This window comes from Pongo abelii, chromosome 9 (genome assembly GCF_028885655.2).
Source record: "Pongo abelii isolate AG06213 chromosome 9, NHGRI_mPonAbe1-v2.0_pri, whole genome shotgun sequence".
Taxonomy (NCBI): domain Eukaryota; kingdom Metazoa; phylum Chordata; class Mammalia; order Primates; family Hominidae; genus Pongo; species Pongo abelii.
Window position 1 is genome coordinate 69,447,974 of NC_071994.2, and position 19,761 is coordinate 69,467,734.

General features: G+C 35.7%; 1 long non-coding RNA gene across 1 annotated transcript in view; it reads left to right on the forward strand.

Annotated features, from left to right (window-relative positions):
• Positions 1–19,761, forward strand: part of LOC112135509 (uncharacterized) — a 58,480-nt gene that overhangs the window by 36,349 nt on the left and 2,370 nt on the right. Inside the window, exon 7 of the long non-coding RNA XR_002916793.2 lies at positions 17,820–17,900. This is a non-coding gene — a long non-coding RNA (uncharacterized LOC112135509). The remainder of the gene's footprint in view (positions 1–17,819; positions 17,901–19,761) is intronic.

The following is a 19,761-nucleotide window of genomic DNA, read 5'->3' on the forward strand; positions in this document are numbered from 1 at the left end:
ATCCTGGTGAAAGGTAAACCCGCAAATCTTCACAGAAACATCTTTTTTTTTTTTTTTTTTTTGTGGAAATCACCTATAAAAAACTTTTCTAGCCACATATTGTATGATTAAATGTATATGAAATGTCCAGAATAGCAATTGCTAACATATTTTCTGTTTCTATGGACTTGTCTATTCTGGACATTTCATATATATATGTAGTCATATAATATATTGGCTTTTTGTCTCTTTTCTTTCACTTAACATAATGTTTTCAAGGTTCATCCATGTTGTAGCATGTGTCAATACTTCATTCCATTTTATGCCTGAATAATTGTCTACTATATATAGATATACTACATTTTAAAATATATTTATAGGTTGAACATTTAGATTGTTTCCATTTTTGGCTATTATGAATTATGCTGCTATGAATGTGTACCACTTTTGTGTGTGAACATGTATTTTTTAGTTGTTTTTGGTACAGTTCTATGGGTGGACCTGCTGGATCATATGGTAACTGTATGTTTAACTTTTTGAAGAATTGTCAAACTCTTTTCTAAAGTAACTACTTTAGCTATACCTCATAAACTTTGACAGCTATATTTTAATTTTAATTTATTTAAAATTATTTTCTAATTTCCCTTTGATTTCTTCTTTTACCCATTGGTTATTTATGGTTGTGTTATTTACCACGTATTTGTGAAATTCCAATTTTTTTTTTCTGTTATTGGTTTCTCATAGTATTCCATTGTTTCTCATAGTATTCCAAGTATGGAACATATCTTATAATTTCTATCTTTTTAAATTTACTGAGGTTTGTTTTTTGGTAAACCTGTGGTCTTTCCTGGAGAATATTTTATGTCCACTTGAGGATAATGTATACTCTGTTATTGTTGGGTAGAATATTCTATAGATTTCTTGTAGGTCTATTTGGTTTATAGTGTTGTTTAAGTCTTCTATTTCCTTGTTGATCTTCTGCCTAGATGTTTCATCCATTACTAAAAGTGGGGTGTTAATATTTTCAACTATTATTATTGAATTGTCTATTTCTCCCTTCGTTCTGTCAGTTTTTTCTTCATGTATTTTGGTGTCCTGCTGTTAGATGCATATATATTTGTAATTGCTTTATTTTCATGGTGGAATGACCCTTTTATTATAAAATATCCCTGTAGTCACATGCTTTGTTTTAGTCTGTGTCATCTGATATTAGTGTAGCCATTCCAATTTTATTGTGGTTATGGTTATTGTTTGAATGATACATCCTTTTACTTTTAATGTATTTGAATTTTTGAATTTAAAGTGTATATCCTGTATATACACTGATATTTCTATATTATAGTATAATATATTTATTATATAAAGAACTGTTATAACAGAATAATAAAGGCAAATAACACAATTTAAAAATTGGCAAAGGATTTGAATAGTCATTTCTCTGAAGAAAGTATGCAAATGACCATTGGTCATTTGAAAAGCACATGAAAAGATACCAAACGTCGTTAAACATTAAGGAAATGCAAATCAAAACCACAATTAAGAGTTCCACTTCCATGACAGCATGGTGAGCTCCAAAGTGCCACCTTAAAGAACTAAAAATGTATGTTCACACAAAAACTTGTATGTAAACATTCATAGCAGCATCATCCATAATAGCCAAAAATGGAAACAATCCAAATGTTCAACTTATAGATATATAAAGAAAATTTAGTATATCTATATAGTAGACAATTATTCAGGCACAAAATGGAATGAAGTGCTGACACATGCTACAACATGGATGAACTTTGAAAGCATATATATCCTGTATATACATTTAAAGTGTATATCCTGTAGATAGCATAGAATTAGATCTTGTGTGTGTGTTTTTTTAAATGCAGCCTGTGATTTCCTGCCTTTTTATTGGATTGTTCAATACATTCACATTTAATGTTATTATTGACATAGTTGGATTTATGTCTGCCATTTTAGTTTTTGTATCCTGTATGTCTTGCATGCTTTTGTTCCTCAATTTCTTCTTTACTGACTTATTCGTTAGGGCAAGAGTGATCAGGGCCTCACAATTCACAATGATACTATGCCTAAGGTAGATCCTCTATCCCACAAGTGGGGGCTTGGTGGAAGAAGGGAGCCCTGACCTCTCAGCTGGAACTGACCTCTCACCTGAAACTTAGCTTCAGAAAGCAGTAACTAGGCATAGGATAAGAAATGCTGAAATCCTCCCTCTTCTAGGAAGTTAGCCCCCCAACTGGAAGCTGGGATGAAAGAGAGCCCTGTGTTCTTGACCTCATCAGTTTGGAGTAGAGTTTGTCTCTTGATGAATTGGGATAGAGGATGGAGGGAGCAGGTCTTGTTTCGAATACTACAGAATCTTACTGTTCTTATTAAGTTTTAGTAGATTTTCTTGAATAAAATTTTAAAAAAAATTTGTTGTATACCCTTAGAAGCATTTCCACAGAGTAAATCATTGTGTTTTCAAATACAATTTTCACCTGTTTTGCTGGGGGGTTGGACTTTGGAGCTCACTATGCTGTCACTCAGGAAGTGGAACTCTTTTCATTGTGGTTTTGGTTTGCATTTCCTTGATATTTAATGATGTTTAGTATCTTTTCATGTGCTTTTCAAAGGACCAATGGTCACTTGCATACTTTCTTCAGAGTAATGTCTATTCAAATCCTTTGCCCATTTTAAAATTGTGTTATTTGTCTTTATTATTCTGTTGTAATGGTTCTTTATATATTCTAGATACTAGGCTCATCAGATATATGATCTGTAAATATTTTCTCTCTTTCTTTGGGTTGTATTTTCATTTTATTGATAGTATCCTTCAAACCACAAAAGTTTTTAGTTTTGATGCATTCCTGTGTATATATTTGATTGTTTGTGCTGTAGGTATTATAGCTAAAAACCTGTTGTCTAATGCAAGATCACAAAGATTTACACCTATGCTTTCTTTTAAGATTTTATAGTGTTAGCTCTTACATTCAGATCTTTGATCCATTTTGAATTAATGTTTGTTTATAGTGTGAGGTAGGAGTCCCAGTTCGTTCTTTTGCATGTGGATATTCAGTTATCTCAGCATCATTAGTTAAAATGTTGTAAAATTTTCATGAGAAATTATTTAAATATATAAGTGAAATAGATGATAATCATATTTGTAATATTGAATTTTCTCATGTGAAATACATTTCTGTTTATTCAGGTATTTATATTTGTGGGTAAAGTTATATCATTTGTTTGCTTGCTTGTTTTAACATAAGTTTTGAATATTTTGATGCTGTATTTGTTGTTATTATTAACGGGATCATTATGCATTATATTAAAATTTTCAAAATTTTTGTCTTTACTGAAGTCAAAATTGCACGTTTTAATATTAATTTAATTTTGAAAGTTAAAAATTAGTGTACTCAGTGTCCCCTCTCCCTTTTAACTTTTCTCCTACCCCACAGTTGAGCATTTTAAATTATTTTTTAGCTGGATAGTTTATCATTATATCTTTAAAAATCAAGCTTGCACTGTTATTTCTTATTTTTTTTTGGTTTAAGCACTATCCATTGACTTCCTGTTATAAAAGATGAGTATTTACCTCTCTTTCCTCTCTCTTTCCCACTCTACACAGCTAATTTCTTGTTATTTCACTCCTGATATTGCTACTCTTTAATAGAAATTAGATCAATATTTAGTTTTAAATTATTATGACAATGTATGTAATTCAGAACTGAGATATGTAGTAAATAATGACTTTTTTACCTGAGCCAACTTAACTAAATAACTTTCTATTTTTTCTATAGTTAACTAGGAAACTATACTGCTAATTCAATCTCCAAATTCTTCTCCTCTGCTTGTTTAAAAATTCTCTCAGTATGTTATTTCGTATCAGGTATTCTATGAATTTCATCATTTTGGAGAGTCCCTGGTGTTTTCTTACTGGTGTTTCCTAACGTGCTTCCACGCCTATTTGATGCATAGCTATTATCTTGGAGTCTTCTTTACCTTTATCTTGGGAGTGTCTCTGGTATTTAATGTCTCTATTGCTTCACTCTCCTATTTTGATGAAGCACATTTTCAAGTTGTTTCCTGAGAAAGGGTGTGTGGGAGGTAAACATTTTCAGACCTTGTTCATCTAAAAAGCTCTACATTCTGCCCTGGCCCTTGGATAGTTATAAAATTCAAAGTTGGAAATCACTTTTTAAAAAAGCATTTTGAATTATTGTTCCATTGTCTTTCAGCTTCCCATATTGCTATTGAAAGTCTTAAAGCCATTCTCATTGCTAATAAAGCTTGTGGTATTTATTTTCCTCTCTCTGGAATCTAGCAAAATCCATTTTCTGCCTCCTTTGTCAGAAGTTTCACAATGATAAGCCTTGATATGCATTTGTTTTTAGACAGTCTGTTGGGCATTTACATAACCTTTAGTATCACATCCTTTATATACTTCAGAGAGAGATATTGAGAATGGATTTTGGCTTTGGTGTGAGAGAAGATGGATCATAGTTTAAATGTACTGCCTTTTTATCTTTCATAGCTGGGAGGCAGCAGCTAAGATCTTAGATTGATAAATCAGGAAAATAGTGGTATAATAAATGGAGTTTTTGTGGTGGTCAATAGAAATTTTAAAGGGAGATAATGCTTTTCAATTTTTCTACTCTGCTGTACTTTTGGAACTTTTAAAGCCATATTCATGTTTTGGTTTTAGAATTAAAATATGAAACAATATATAAAAATAAAGTGTATATGCTCTATGATCCAGTGATTCTACTTTTAGCAGTCTTATTCCAGAAGCATTCATTATCCTACTGTTTATTATGGCAATATTTGTAACAAAAAATGTTAATAGGCAAATGATTAAATAAATTGTGGTACTTCTGTGCTATATTCTATGTCCTGTATGGTTGGAATTATCTTAGTTCCTCTCCATACCTTCCTGCTTTGGCCCTAGAAACAGAAATATTCACCCTTTAAGAAGTAGGGGAAAATGGTTTCCACGCTTCTCTTCATCTCACAATGACATGTGAAGATATGAAAAGAGTGATGACTTATCTGATTGGTGAGATCAGAAGAGACTGGACTAGTCATTTATTTACTCTCTCTTAGAACCAAATAATGTATTCTGTGTTCTCTGTAGTGAGTCCTGTAGGGGAAGCCTTTGCACTGTCAAAAGACCTGCTAGGTCATAAATCCAGCTGGGCTTCTCTAATTCAGCTTCATAAAGAGTTCAGATTTAAATTTAAGTGAAAAAAGCAAGGCAGAGAAATATATATACATATAATATGTGTGCATACATATGTTATTTGTATATGTATATATACATATTTATAGATCATAGTAGATCTCAAATATTTAAGAAAGAGAATATTTGCATATCCTATATATGAAATGCAGAAGAGTTTCAGAAGTATGCATATCAAATTGTGAACTCTTGTTTCTATGAGGTAAGTAATAGCAGGGAGGAGTAAGAGGGATTTTTACTTTTTACCTCAATATATTGTTAAAATATTTTAGTTTCTATAACCATGTATTTATTGATGCAATTTTGAAAGTTTGAGGAACAAAAATACCCTGGAAGAGAATACATGAATATTTTCATGTATAGTGGTTCAATAGTGGTTATCTCCAGAAAGTGAGTTGTGGAAGTCCATGTCATTTATTTGTTTAATCTTTTAAAACAATAACCTTGTATTACTTGTTATGATTCATAAAAATATCAGTTTTTCATCATAGGCAATAGCTAGCCTCTCCCAAATCATGTTGCTTGATGGCTGTGATCATGGTCATAGCCTTTCTTTTTTTCTTACATTTTGAGAATGCTTTTATTGCTTCAAGTCTAAAATTAACATGTTTTCTCATTTTTCTTCCTTAGTAGAATTAATTAATTAACATAGTTTCTATTCATATCTGACCCTGTGAAATAAACCTTACCTGGTCATGGTGTGGACTGTTTAATACATAATGTATTGAATTCAAATGGCACGTGTTGGACTTAGAACTTTTGGCTCTGTCTTCACAACTGATATTGGGTTATAGTTTCTGTGTGTGTGTGTGTTTCTGGCTGTGACATCAAGGCTATGTTAGTCTCGAAGAATAAGTTTGGAAATCTTGTAAATAAAACTTCCACATCTTCCACACTTCTGCTATTTTTAATAGTGATTATGCATAGTGCAAGTGCTAAGTACTGTGTTCTTATATACTTGTTAAAGTTTCAGTAGCTGCTATACAGCTTTTTTCTTATTTCTAATATTGTGTCTTTAAATTTTTGCATTTTTCTTAATTAGATTTTTTGGAGATTTTCCTGTTTAATGAGTTTTAAAATAGAAGGCCCAGCCTTTAGAACTATTTGTATATCCTATTATACTCCTGTTTTTCTAACTGGTTTTCTTCTTATCATAACTTCTTACTTTGACTTTTATATATTTTGTTCCTCTTGCTTTCTGAGTTGAATGTGCAGTTTGTTTTTAATTTCCTAGGAATATGCATAATAATAATAGCATTAATAATTATGCAGTTTTTCTGAGGACAGCTCTGATTGGAGAGGGCCCTTATTTCCATACTTATCTCCATGATACTTTGACTTAACCCTGGTAGGGCACAGGAATGGAGTGCAAGTTTCAGATACAACTTGTGTGACTTTTATGTTCATGGAAGAGTTATTGTTAAGTATGCTTTTTCCTTTTCTTATTGGAAATCTATGTGACATTTTTATTTTAAAAATAGGGTTTTCCTGCTTAAAAAGGCTTAACGCTGTTGACTCTGTTTATATTTGCTCTATTTAACTTCATTTTCTTCACATTGCATTGACTTTCTCTGAGAAGATGAGTTACATAAAATTCTATCATTTCTGTCTGCTTCTGTCTAGAGCACTCTAAATGCATGGTGGCTACCAACTTTATTACTGCACCCCTTCCTAGCCTCACTTCTTGCTCAATTCTGTTCAAGAGGATTTCAAAGGAAGTCATAAATAAGAATAGTATTCAGCATGACTCACAGAGCAGTGCTGCAGAAGTAGAGGTGGATGGACGCATTCTGTTTTTTGTTGGTACAGGGACTAGGTAAGACTAATTATTGAAGACACAGAAATATAAATACTAAATTTTATGAGAAAATAAAAAAGTACTAGAAACAACATACATTTTATTTACAAAAATCCAAAACATTGTTAAATGAAACAATACATGAAAGATAAAAAGAAAAAATCTTGGCCGGGTATGATGGCTCAAGCCTGTAATCCCAGCACTTTGGGAGGCCGAGGTGGGTGGATCACGATGTCAGGAGATTGAAACCATCCTGGCTAATACTGTGAAACCCTGTCTCTACTAAAAATACAAAAAAATTAGCCAGGCGTGGTGGCAGGCGCCTGTAGTCCTAGCTACTCAGGAGGCTGAGGCAGGAGAATGGCGTGAACCCAGGAGGTGGAGCTTGCAGTGAGCCGAGACAGCGCCACTGCACTCCAGCCTGGGTGGCAGAGCAAGACTCCATCTCAAAAAAAAAACCACAAAAAACAAAAAATCTTAGTGGGGAGATGGTAGATGAAATGAAATGACTGGTTCACTAAAACAGAGAAAGAATAATAAAAGCAATCTAAAAAAATCATAATTAAATTTTTTTAATTATGTGAAAGTGAAACATGGGTATTGCATATTATTGAATTAGTGCTAGATACACAAAGTTGAGAGACTCTTCCACAATGCAGAAAGTAATATGAGCTAAAAATGATGAGAGAAAGAGATGATAAGAAATAAGGAGTACAGAGACTGAAGATCCAACATACAGATAATAGGCATCTCTGAGGAAGCATTTATTTACTGTGAATCAGAAGCCATAATAGATTAAAGAAAATTTCATAAACTAAAAAAATATGATTCTATAGAATGAGAATATTCCCTGTATTTCAGGCAAAAATAATAATGAGAAGAGACTCACATGGAGACAGATTAGTGAAGTTTTTGAATTTCACAAGGGACAAAAATCAAATAGTTTCAAGAAGTCTAAAGAACTTTGTGGGAAATGTTGATGAGCCAGGAATTTATGTGATAAGAGAATAGATATATTCTCACTTAAATAGGGCCTCTGAAAATGAATTATTTATGCACATTTCATTGAAAGTTATTCAAAGACATAATTATTTTGGCAAGAAATGAACCAAATATTAAATCAAGAATGAGGAAACACAGAGTTGAAAAAACTGAACTTGAACACTGATAGTTAAATTATACTGAGGTCTCTCATTTAATGCATATTTGTACCATGTTTTACAGAATGGGACCTTAAAATAATGTACATCTATTTTTTTCACATGTAATGACTTTATATTTTTTTAAGCACAAAGAAGAAACTAAACAGTCTATCATTGTTGGACATTTGGGTTGGTTCCAAGTCTTTGCTATTGTGAATAGACTGGATTAAGAAAATGTGGCACATATACACCATGGAATACTATGCAGCCATAAAAAATGATGAGTTCATGTCCTTTATAGGGACATGGATGAAACTGGAAACCATCATTCTCAGCAAACTATCGCAAGGACAAAAAACCAAACACTGCATGTTCTCACTCATAGGTGGGAATTGAACAGTGAGAACACATGGACACAGGAAGGGGAACATTGGACTGTTGTGGGGTGGGGGGGGGAAGGGGGGGAGGGATAGCATTTGGAGATATACCTAATGCTAAATGACAAGTTAATGGGTGCAGCACACCAGCATGGCATATGTATACATATGTAACAAAACCTGCACATTGTACACATGTACCCTAAAACTTTAAGTATAATAATAATAAAATTAAATTAAAAAGAAAGAAGAAACTAAACAAAGAACAACTAACAAAGAAGAAATAAAATCTTAGTCTTAACCCCTCACCACAAGGCTTTTGGGTTCATGGCCTCTTGCAGAGGAATACACAACAATAACAGCTATGCTATTGTCCATGTAGTGTTGAAATTTGCACACACATATTATGCTTGTTCCTTCTGAAACACAATAGAAGGGCCAAAAGTTCCTGTGACTCATCCAACTGCTGGACCAAAGATTTCCACCTCCATTGGTTCTCTTCTCTAAACATCTTTGTGGGAAACCACACTGGATGCAGAATGGGAGTGAGGCTCACATGATAAGAGAATTTGTAGATGGTTTGTTCCTTTTTGAATAAATTGTCCCTTGACCTAAATTGTCATAGAGGTTCTCAAGACAGTAATAAGTGTGGGAGCAAAATTGAAATCTAAAGTAAATGTTCTTGAAATTTTTTTTGTTTTAGAAGGAAAGAACAGAACACTTAGGGGAATCAATGATACAAATAGATAAATAAAATAAATGTTTCCTGAGCTAATGAAAACTTCATATCTTCAGGTTAGAAAGGTTCATTGAATGTCAGACAAAAACAAAATTGAAGAAAAGATTTAGAAAAAAGGATTGACTCAAGAAGATGAAAGATGTGGTAGAAAGAAAAGGTAATAAATAATAACACCTCTAAAACAATTGTTTAGATAATTCCTGTTCATATGATTTTGAAATAACATATAGGTTCATAAGTGACTTTTGTCATTGTTGTTGGGAAGGAGTCTCACTCTGTCACCCAGTCTGGAGTGCAGTGGTGCAGTCTTGGCTCACTGCAACCTCCGCCTCCCAGGTTCAAACAATTCTCCTGCCTCAGCCTCCTAAGTAACTTGGACTATAGGTGCGCAGCACAACACCTGGCTAAGTTTTGTATTTTTAGTAGAGATGGGGTTTCACCTCATTAGCCAGGCTGGTCTTGAACTCCTGACTTCAGGTGATCCACCCGCCTAGGTCTCCCAAACTGCTGGGATTACAGGTATGAGCCACTGTGCCCAGCCCATCTGTGATTTTTTAAGGAGAAGATGCATTGTTAAAAAAAATTGTGATATGAATCTAAAATATTCAGATCATTGGGACTTGGGGTTATAGGGAGATAAGTGAGGAGGCAAACGTGTGATAAACTGTTTCTTTTATAGGGTGTATGTAAAAATCATGATGTATTCTGGAAAGTGATTCAAATTCAAATGCAATGTTTAAAATCACAGCTGGGTGAGGTGGCTTATGCCTGTAATCCCAGCACTTTAGGAGGCTGAGGCAGGAGGATCGCTTGAACCCAGAAGTTCAAGACCAGGCGGGGCGACATAGTGAGACCCTATCTCTACAAATTTTTTTTTTTTTTTGAGACAGTCTCACTCTGTCACCCAGGCTGGAGTGCAGTGGCATGATCTTGGCTCACTGCAAGCTCCGCCTCCCGGGTTCAGGCCATTCTCCTGCCTCAGCCTCCCGAGTAGCTGGGACTACAGGTGCCCACCACCACACCCGGCTAATTTTTTTTGTATTTTTAGTAGAGACGAGGTTTCACCATGCTAGCCAGGATGTTCTTGATCTCCTGACCTCGTGATCCGCCCGCCTTGGCCTCCCAATGTGTTGGGATTACAGGTGTGAGCCACTGCGCCCAGCCAAAAATTTTTAAAATTACCCAGGAGTGGTGGCTTGCATCTGTAGTCCCAGCTACTTAGGAGGCTGAGGTGAGAGGATCACTTGAACCTGTGAGGTTGAATCTGCAGTGAGCCATGATTATACCACTGCACTCTAGCCTGGGTGACATCCTTTCTGAGAAAAAAATCACAGATAACCAGTAACTAGCAAGTAAAATATGGAGGAAAGATAATCACTAGTGCAAAGTTAGAAAAAAGAAAAAGCAAAAAGGTGTAAAATTAGGAAAATAAAAACATACTAATAGAAAAATATGATGATAAAGTTTGACCAAATGCCATATTTATAAAAATAAATGTGAATAATTTAGATTTGAATTAAAAGATGAATATTCTCAAATTACATCAAAAGTAAAATTTAAATATAAGCTGTTTACAAGGGACCCAACTAAAGCAAAATAACTGATGAATTTTAGCAATAAAGTGATGGCAAAAATATACCATGTAAGTAATTAATAATTTTTTTTAAAACCTGGCTGGGCGCGCTGGCTCACGCCTGTAATCCCAGCACTTTGGGAGGCAGAGGCGGGCAGGTCACAAGGTCAGGAGATCGAGTCTATCCTGGCTAACATGGTGAAACCCCATCTCTACTAAAAATACAAAATATTAGCTGGGTATGGTGGCACGCGCCTGTAGTCCCAGCTACTCGGGAGGTTGAGGCAAGAGAATCCCTTGAACCCGGGAGGCAGAGGTTGCAGTGAGCTATATTGCACCACTGCACTCCAGCCTGGCAACAGAGCAAGACTCTGTCTCCAAAACAAAACAAAAAAAATCCATGTCTCTCCATCCCATCATTATTGTTCATCCCATCATCTTGCTCCTGTATGACTGCTACGTGAGCCTAACTGTAATAATTCTTTTTGCCTTTAGTCTTATCTCTGTCTTGTTCACCTCCCACACTGGTCAGACTAACCTTTCTAAAATGCATTTTTGTCTGTTAGTCCTCTGCTTGAAAGTCTAGTAAATTCACATTGCTTTTAGGATAAAGTCCAAACTCCTTAATATGGCCAAGGCCTTGCGTCATCCGTCCTTTACAGCATCTATAGCCTCATTTCCTGCCATTCCCTAGTTTGTACTTTCTAATTCAGCACCTTTCTCCTAGACTTTCAGTTCTTCCGGTACATATTCTCTGTCATCTGGGCCCCTCAGCCTGCTGTTCCCTCTGCTTAAAACACTCTTTCTACTGGGCTTGTAATTTCAGGCTGATATTCCTTTTATGACTAAGAAAAGGTATGCAAATAAAACTATCTACTGAGAGCAAAAATAACCTGTGAGTTACCTGGAGTTTACAGAGGCTAGAAAGACTAGAATGCACTGTGGCCACAGTGTTCATGTTTTTCAAGAGGGTATCAGTGCTGTGATTTTTCTAATAATATCCTCATCATTTCCTCAGTAACAGGATTAGTATTAAATCCCAGAGGAAAGTTGCAAGAACCCATTTTCTCAAGTTATGTAAAACTCAGACTCAACAAACTCCCCCCATTTATACCACTGTATGAACCTGGTAACAACACATTCAAGATAGCAAAAACATGCAAGTAAGTGGCTTCTAGCTTCAATGCCACAGATATTTTTTAAATAGTTGTTTTAAAATGATTATTTGTAGGTAGTATATTTAAGGAAGTCTAAAATATTAGACTTGAAATCATCAGGAGTGTGTAATACATCAGACAGTTTAGTTCAACTCAACTTTTAAATCAATATTTTAAAATCAAATTTTATTCTAATGTGTTTGAGTTCTGCAAAGTTTTTTCAGGTATCAAAACTTGGAACTTTTTACAATTTTACTTTAAGTTCTGGTATACATGTGCAGAATGTGCAGTTTTGTTACATAGGTATACATGTGCCATGGTGGTTTGCTGCACCCATCAACCCGTCATCTAGGTTTGAAGCCCCGCATGCATTAGGTATTTGTCCTAGTGCTCTCCCTCCCCTTGCCCCCCACCCCTAATAGGCCCTGGTGTGTGATGTTCCCTCCCTGTGTCCATGTGTTCTCATTGTTCAACTCCCATTTATGGGTGAGAACTTGCGGTGTTTGGTTTTCTGTTCCTGTGTTAGTTTGCTGAGGATGATGGTTTCCAGCTTCATCCATGTCTCTGCAAAGGACATGAACTCATTCTTCACTGGTCATTAGAGAAGTGCAAATCAAAACCACAATGAGATACCATCTCACTCCAGTTAGAAGGCAATCATTAAAAACTCAGGAAACAACAGATGCTGGCGAGGCTGTGGAGAAATAGGAATGCTTTTACACTGTTGGTGGGAGTGTAAATTAGTTCAACCATTGTGGAAGACAGGGTGATGATTTCCTCAAGGATCTAGAACCAGAAATACCATTTGACCCAGCAATCCCATTACTGGGTATATACCCAAAGGATTATAAATCATGCTAGTATAAAGACACATTCAGACGTATGTTTATTGTGGAACATTATTTTTTTTAAATGCTTTAAAGGCTCTTAAGTAAAATGTTTTTTCTTAGTGTGATGTTTGTTGTAGGGGCTTATGAATTGTTTGTTGCTCCTTTACTAATTAAGCAAAGGGTTGTAAGGTTTTAGAGGCAGTTCCTTTCTTTTATTTTTATTCCAGAATTTTAGCAATTGTTAGGTTCTCATCTATCACATCTCAAAAGTTAGTTTTCACTCCAAAACTGAGAGGTTCAAATAGGATTTAAATTGTCAAAAAAATTGTGTCTACTCTGGTGCTTTTTGCATCATGACAGTAATTTGACCCTGCAGCTTAAGAATATGGAGAATATAAAAAAAAGGATATGGAGAATATGGAAGAAACAAGAATTATAGGGTTCAGACATCTACTCTGATACAAATTATTTACCAGCTGGCCCAGGGAAGGTGAGCCACTGCTTGTCCTATGGAGCCTCAAGCATGTGTTCTTTGGAAGAGAATATGTAAAGCCTGAAGGAAATCTGCAGATGTGCTTTATTTAATTCCTTGTTATATTTATGTACCTAAGAACACTTCGGACAAAAGCAAGCTAGGCTTCTGGTTCAGATGGCAGAGTGTGAAAAGCTTTGCTGTGCGTTGGTTCCTGTTGCAAACAGGCTGATGCCTAGGCCAGCCCTGTCAGCAATCCAAGCCCAGCTCTGGGCTTTTCCCTGGTGAGGACAGTGGGGAGCAGTACAATCCCTGTGGGCATAGGGACAATAGGCCACAGCCCACTGTGGTGCTCCAGAGAAGCAATCTGGCGCCTGAACCTAGCCCCATCATTTAGACATATACCATGAATCAGAGGGCATTTGTGCTATTATCAGTCCCCACTCCTATAACAGGTCAGCAGGGCACTATGTTTCCCATTCTTTCTTTTTTTTTTTCTCTTAAAACATATATAGTTGACAAAAATTTGTCAAGGAGTACAATGTAATAACTTGATATAAGTATACACTGTGTAATAAAGTACAGTGAAAAACTTCAGTGAAGAAAGCTGTAAAACCTCTTATGGCCTCAGATCTTGCAGCATCTGCACCTGTTAATCCGCTGCCGATCTCCTTCCTGGGTCTGAATCTGGCCTCCACCATTTCCACACTATGTGATGCAGGATCCATCATTTAGTTTTTTTAAGCTCCACTTTACTTATCTGTGTTATGGTTAATCAGAACGGCTTTTGCTAAGTAATGATGTAGTGAGATACGCGCATGTATGCAAAGTGCTTAGAGCAGGGCCTAAAGGGTAGTAAGAGCCCAATGAATGTTAAGCGCAGGGTTTAAGACCCTTTGGAGAGGCCCAGCTCAATATCCTGCGATGTTCTGAGCAGGTTCCTTAGTGTATTCTTTATGTCAGTTAAGTCCAAAACATAAGGGAACTAACTATGTCAGTGGCAAGTCCAGACAAGAAGGACAGAGATTTGTGAATTCCTAGGCGCCAACTGGATTCTGACAACCCGACAAGTGAGAACAGGAGGACTCAGCTACTTTCTTTTTCTTGAGGACCGGAAATCAGGAAAGATCTCTCTAAAACAGTAGCATTCAAATCCCTGTGCAGAATGAGGACTCCTTAAAGGGTGAGGTGATTTGCTCCGAAACATGCAGCTAGGAGATGGGTAAAAGAGGTCTCTTTTTTTTTTTTTTTTCCCCTTTCCTTTTTTTGTTTATTTATTTTTTTAATTAATTAATTTATTTTTTTATTATTATACTTTAACAGGAAGGGGAACATCACACTTCGGGGACTGTTGGGGGGTGGGGGGAGGGGGGAGGGATAGCATTGGGAGATATACCTAATGCTAGATGACAAGTTAGTGGGTGCAGCGCACCAGCATGGCACATGTATACATATGTAACTTACCTGCACATTGTGCACATGTACCAAAAGAGGTCTCTTGACTCCCATTTTGATGTTTCTTGTTTTGATCAAACTGCCTCTATTAGAGTCTTCTTGGAATCTCCAGAAAATACTTTGTACAGAGCGTAGATACAATTGATCATAATAAGAAATCATCTGGAACCACATTCTTCCATTAAAAAAAATTTGAATGGCTGCTATGTTTAAGGCTCTGTGTTAGGCACTTAAAGACCCAACATCTTTCTGTTAACCATCTCTTCTTTGGGCCAACAGCCTCCTAGTCAAAACTCCAGCATCATCTTTGACCCCTGTATTGTCTCATTCTCTGTCTCTTCCACTAGCATTATTTGCTCACTATACCTTTAGATTGTGGTAACATCCTTTTAATTTGGCCCCTGCCTGTAGCCTTGACATTGGTCACTAGGAGGGTCCCTAGTTTGGAGTTAATATAGAGTATATATAACTTTGGAGTTAATATAGGGTAAAATCTCAACTGAAGATTTAAGACTATTTCCCAAATGGGATTGATTTCTTAATTTCTGTTTATTTATAAAGAATCAGTAAAAAGCATCTGGGATTCTATCACCCAGAAATAACCAATACCAACCACTACCAGCAATCTCTATATCTTTACCTATTTCACATATGTGATTAAAAAATCATACGCATAATTTGAAATCATTTGCACATATATCATGAGCATTTTCATAAAAATAAATAAATCATTTAAATTGATGCATTACATGCTATTGTGTCACTAATCCTTAATTTAATCAATCCTCCACTGATATTTTGTATATTAATACTTTTTTTTACTATTATAATCACTAACAGTAAATTGCTAAATACACAGATCTTCATGAATTTGTTGGAGTACTTTCATCAAACAAATTATTGTAAAGGAAATTGCTAGATCAAAGGATGCTTAATTTTAAGGCTTTTGGTGAGTATTGTCAAATTGCCCTCTGGAAATTTTATGCCAGTTTACACTGTGTTTCCTCTTTCTCTACAGTGTCATCCTGGTTATTAATATTTATTAACATCTTTGCCAGTCTGAAAGGGGAAAATGATATTATGTTAATTTGTATTTTATTGATTACAATGAGATTGAAATATTTTGCATATCAAAGGCCATTTATATTTCCTATTTTGTGAGTTATCCATTCATATCTTGTAACTATACTTTCACTGATTTATCTTATTATTTGTCTGCATTAATTCTGTCATGTATAGTGAATATTTTCCCATTTGATTTTTTTTTACTAATTATTGTAATAAACATTAAAATTTTTGATTTCATCAAAACTGTCACACTTTTTATTTGCAACTTCTCAACTTAATTCTTTTCTTGGAAAAGCTTTTCTTATTCCAAGCCTAGCAAATATTCAGCAATATTTTATTCAAGCAATTTTAAGGTTTCATTTGTTACCTTAAGATCTGATCAATGTTGAATTTCTTTTGATATAGAGTATAAGAAAAAGTAACTGTGTTGTGGCTTGCATTTTCTCTAATTTACGATAAATCTATCTTTTCCCTCACTGATCTGGAATGGTGATATTATTATATGTTATACATACATGAATCTACTGAGGATCTTTGATGTGAAGAGGTTAGATGCAGAGATACCAGGGAGGTCCAGGTGCAAAGTAATGATAAAGCTGCTAGTAGCAATGAAAAGGAAAAGGATTAGTGCAAGAAATCTTGCATGAATGCATAGATGAATAATAGATAAGTCTTTTCTCCTCTTTGAAATATGAGATAATAAGGAAAAACTACATATTTTTTGAACTAGATGACTGGGGAAAATTGTCATGTGCAAAAATAGGGAAAGCAGGAGTAGTTGGCTGTGAAGTAGAAGATGATGATCAATTTAATCATTAGGATTTTGAGTTTGTGGTCCCAATAGAGTATCTGTGTTGTGGTGGGGAGAGAGGGAGGGAGGGAGGGAGGGAAGAATGGGGGGAGAGAGGGAGAGAGAGAGAGAAGCAGGGAGCAGATTAAGTCTAGATTCAGTTAACTTTTGTTACATATCTACTGTAACTACTTTATTTACTCTAATAGGCAACACTGCATTTTCCTGGATGGTTCGTCAACACTTGAGAGATTTTACTCTTTCTCAAAAGAGTAAAGCAATAGCCAGCATCTCCACAGAATCTCAGAATGGCACATCATCTTCTCCCCGGCCTTCTTCCCTGCCCCCTTTTCTCTCCTCCTACCCAGCCTTGGATCCTCACATCTCAGGCTCCTCGTCACCCTCCTCCTAGAGTTAAAGAGGCGGTGGAATTCTCATCCTAGCAGCCCTGCTGGGGGAAGGTAGAGAGCACAGGAAGGGAAAGAAGGTAGGGGAAGAGGCATCTGCAGAACCTTAACTCTTGTGCTACTTTCCCTCAGCTTCTGCCAGGCTTATTGCTAGTCCAAGCAGAGACCAAGGAAAAGTCTCTTACCCTTACCCCTTCCCCATAGCACACTGTGGCCTGCCTCCTATAGCTTACCTCTAATGTTTTTTCAGAGGCTGAGTGAGACCAGCAGAAGCTCAGAGCAGTCACAGACATGGGGGACAAATGCTGCCTTTCAGAACTGCAGCAGTAACAAGAAAAACGTTTCTAGTGTCCGCTATGGAAATGTGTGAGCTGTAGTGGTTTAGGGTCAAAGAAATGTCTGTGAACATTTATTATTAGTTAAGAAGACAACTTTGTGTCCTGGAGACAGTCTCCATGTTCCAGATCATTGACTTGCAAACAGACAGTGTGACCAGAACTCCTGTAAGTTGGAAATGGGCTGCACTAATTTCTTCCAGTCATGCATAAAGAAAATCCGTTATTGGAGACGTATGCAACTTCTATATTTTGTCACAGAGGTAGATATAAAAACATTTTCCAGCAAGGATTTCCCAAACACTTCAAATCAAAGACTCTAAAAGTTAAACACTAATCATGGTAGAGTCTGGTTATTAAAAATAAAAGCTTTATACTTTTATAATGTTTAAAATATATTTTAGCATACCCTAGACTATTTTGTCTGTTTGGCAGCTCTTTCAGGTACAATTTTCCTCATTTTCCAGATGAAAAAGTTAAGGCTAGAGAGGTCAAGCCACTTGACTGATACCACAGATCAGAGCATACAAAGGACTCAAGCTCAGACTGTGAGTTTCCCAATCTATTCCTCTTCCTAGTACATCACCACTGCTTCCACAGGCTTTGAGCATCTGCTTTTTGAGACCATACTTTATTTTTGGTAAGCAAAATCTTTACCTCCAAGAACATGCATTTTTTCAGGCTCAGCATGATTTATTCTGCTTACTTGGTTTGCAGGTGTCTACTAATGTGCTTTATTACACGCGTCTAAAGTGTGGACTAATAGGCATTATCAGGGGTCAGTTACAGCTTTAATGAAGTGATCATACTGACAGCCTTCTTTTGATAAATTTAACAATTTAATATATAGGAAAATATGAATATGTCAGGAGATAAAGGCTTAACAGATTGTGTTTTAACACCTAATTAAATAAAGCAGAGCAGAGAACTGTATTCTTAGATTAAAGCTAATAGAGTTGCTATTTTGAGCCTGTGAACACTTGAGAATTATCTGTGATTTGTGGTAAATATAAGAAAAGATAGTCCAAAATTTTAAGAAGATATTTCAACCTTTCTTCATAAAATGACTACTCCCCAACACAAGCAACATTAATGAGAATTTCCTTTCAATTTGCTCCTTTATTATAGTTAACACTAATTTAAACTCTGCATTTGAAAGAGGTCTAAGGAAAGCTAGTAGCTACTTTTGCCAAAGCAAATAAGTGAAATGCTATTTATAACTTTCACATGAAATATGACATGATAAGAATAAAAATGGTTAAAAGTGGCTCTTTCTAAAGAGGAAAGACAATAAAAAATGAAATAAAAAGCTTTTAGGAGAAACCCAGAGATGGACCTGAGAGCTCTCTGTACTCTCGCCTAAATATGAGAAAGCTGTAGTCACGTAGCATCCCCAGCCGAGGGTGAGGCAGAGGTGGGCGGGAGAGTGCTGGAGTCTGACTGGCTCATTGACTATCCTTCTCCTCATGCCACATCTAGTGTGGCTGGCAAACAAGACTGCCTTTCAATGAGGAGCAGGAGCTGCAGGTTTGTAGGTGTCCAGGTGCCTGAGTGGCTGACACACCCAAGCGAAGAAAGTAAGCTTGTGCTTTTATGGACACTAGGTAAACGCCTTCAGTTTAAATTTTTTGTTAAATATTTTAGCTGATTTTATTGTTATCTTCCAGGTGTCTAAATCTCCAGTCTGTCTGTTGTACTGGTAATTTAACTCTGTAATGGAATAGTTTGCTGCCAACTATTTATATTAAGTAATTTAAAAATATTTGTAATATTGTTGACTGACTAACAAACTATTACGTTATTGGAAAAAAAAAAAAAAAAAAGAAGCTTGAGGGAATAAAACATTTTTGTTTTAGGCCACAGAATAAGACCTTCTGGAAACTGTCCCTATTAGGATAGTTTCTGCCCAGGCCTAGAGATACTTACTTAGTTTTTAAAAATTAAAGATGATCTTTTCCCTTCTCTAATTTTTCCTGTATTACCAGACATGGAAGTTCCAGTTATTTATAAAATGTTTATATTTTTAGAGCAAGCTGGCTTGGAAGAGTAGGCTAAATCTGTCACTTTCCCAGGAGCCTAAACTCCCCAAGTTCTGACATCAGTGGCCTCTTTATCACTGGTGGATGCACCACTTAGTTGCAGGTGGAGCCACTCTTGAGCACTGAATTAACACTTTTCTATTCAATCTTGTTCACCAAAGAATGCTAGAATGATACATCCAGGGCAGAGTTGAAAATTTTGGGGCATATATTCGAGATTTTAAAATGCTTAAATTTCTGAAATTCTAATACATCAAATAATATGAAAGAAAATGGAAAAGAATAATATGATTCCCTCTCATGGTTCCTTATTTTGATTGGAATAATAAAAAAATTCATTTGGCATGTTTCCAAGCATGAGAAATCAATA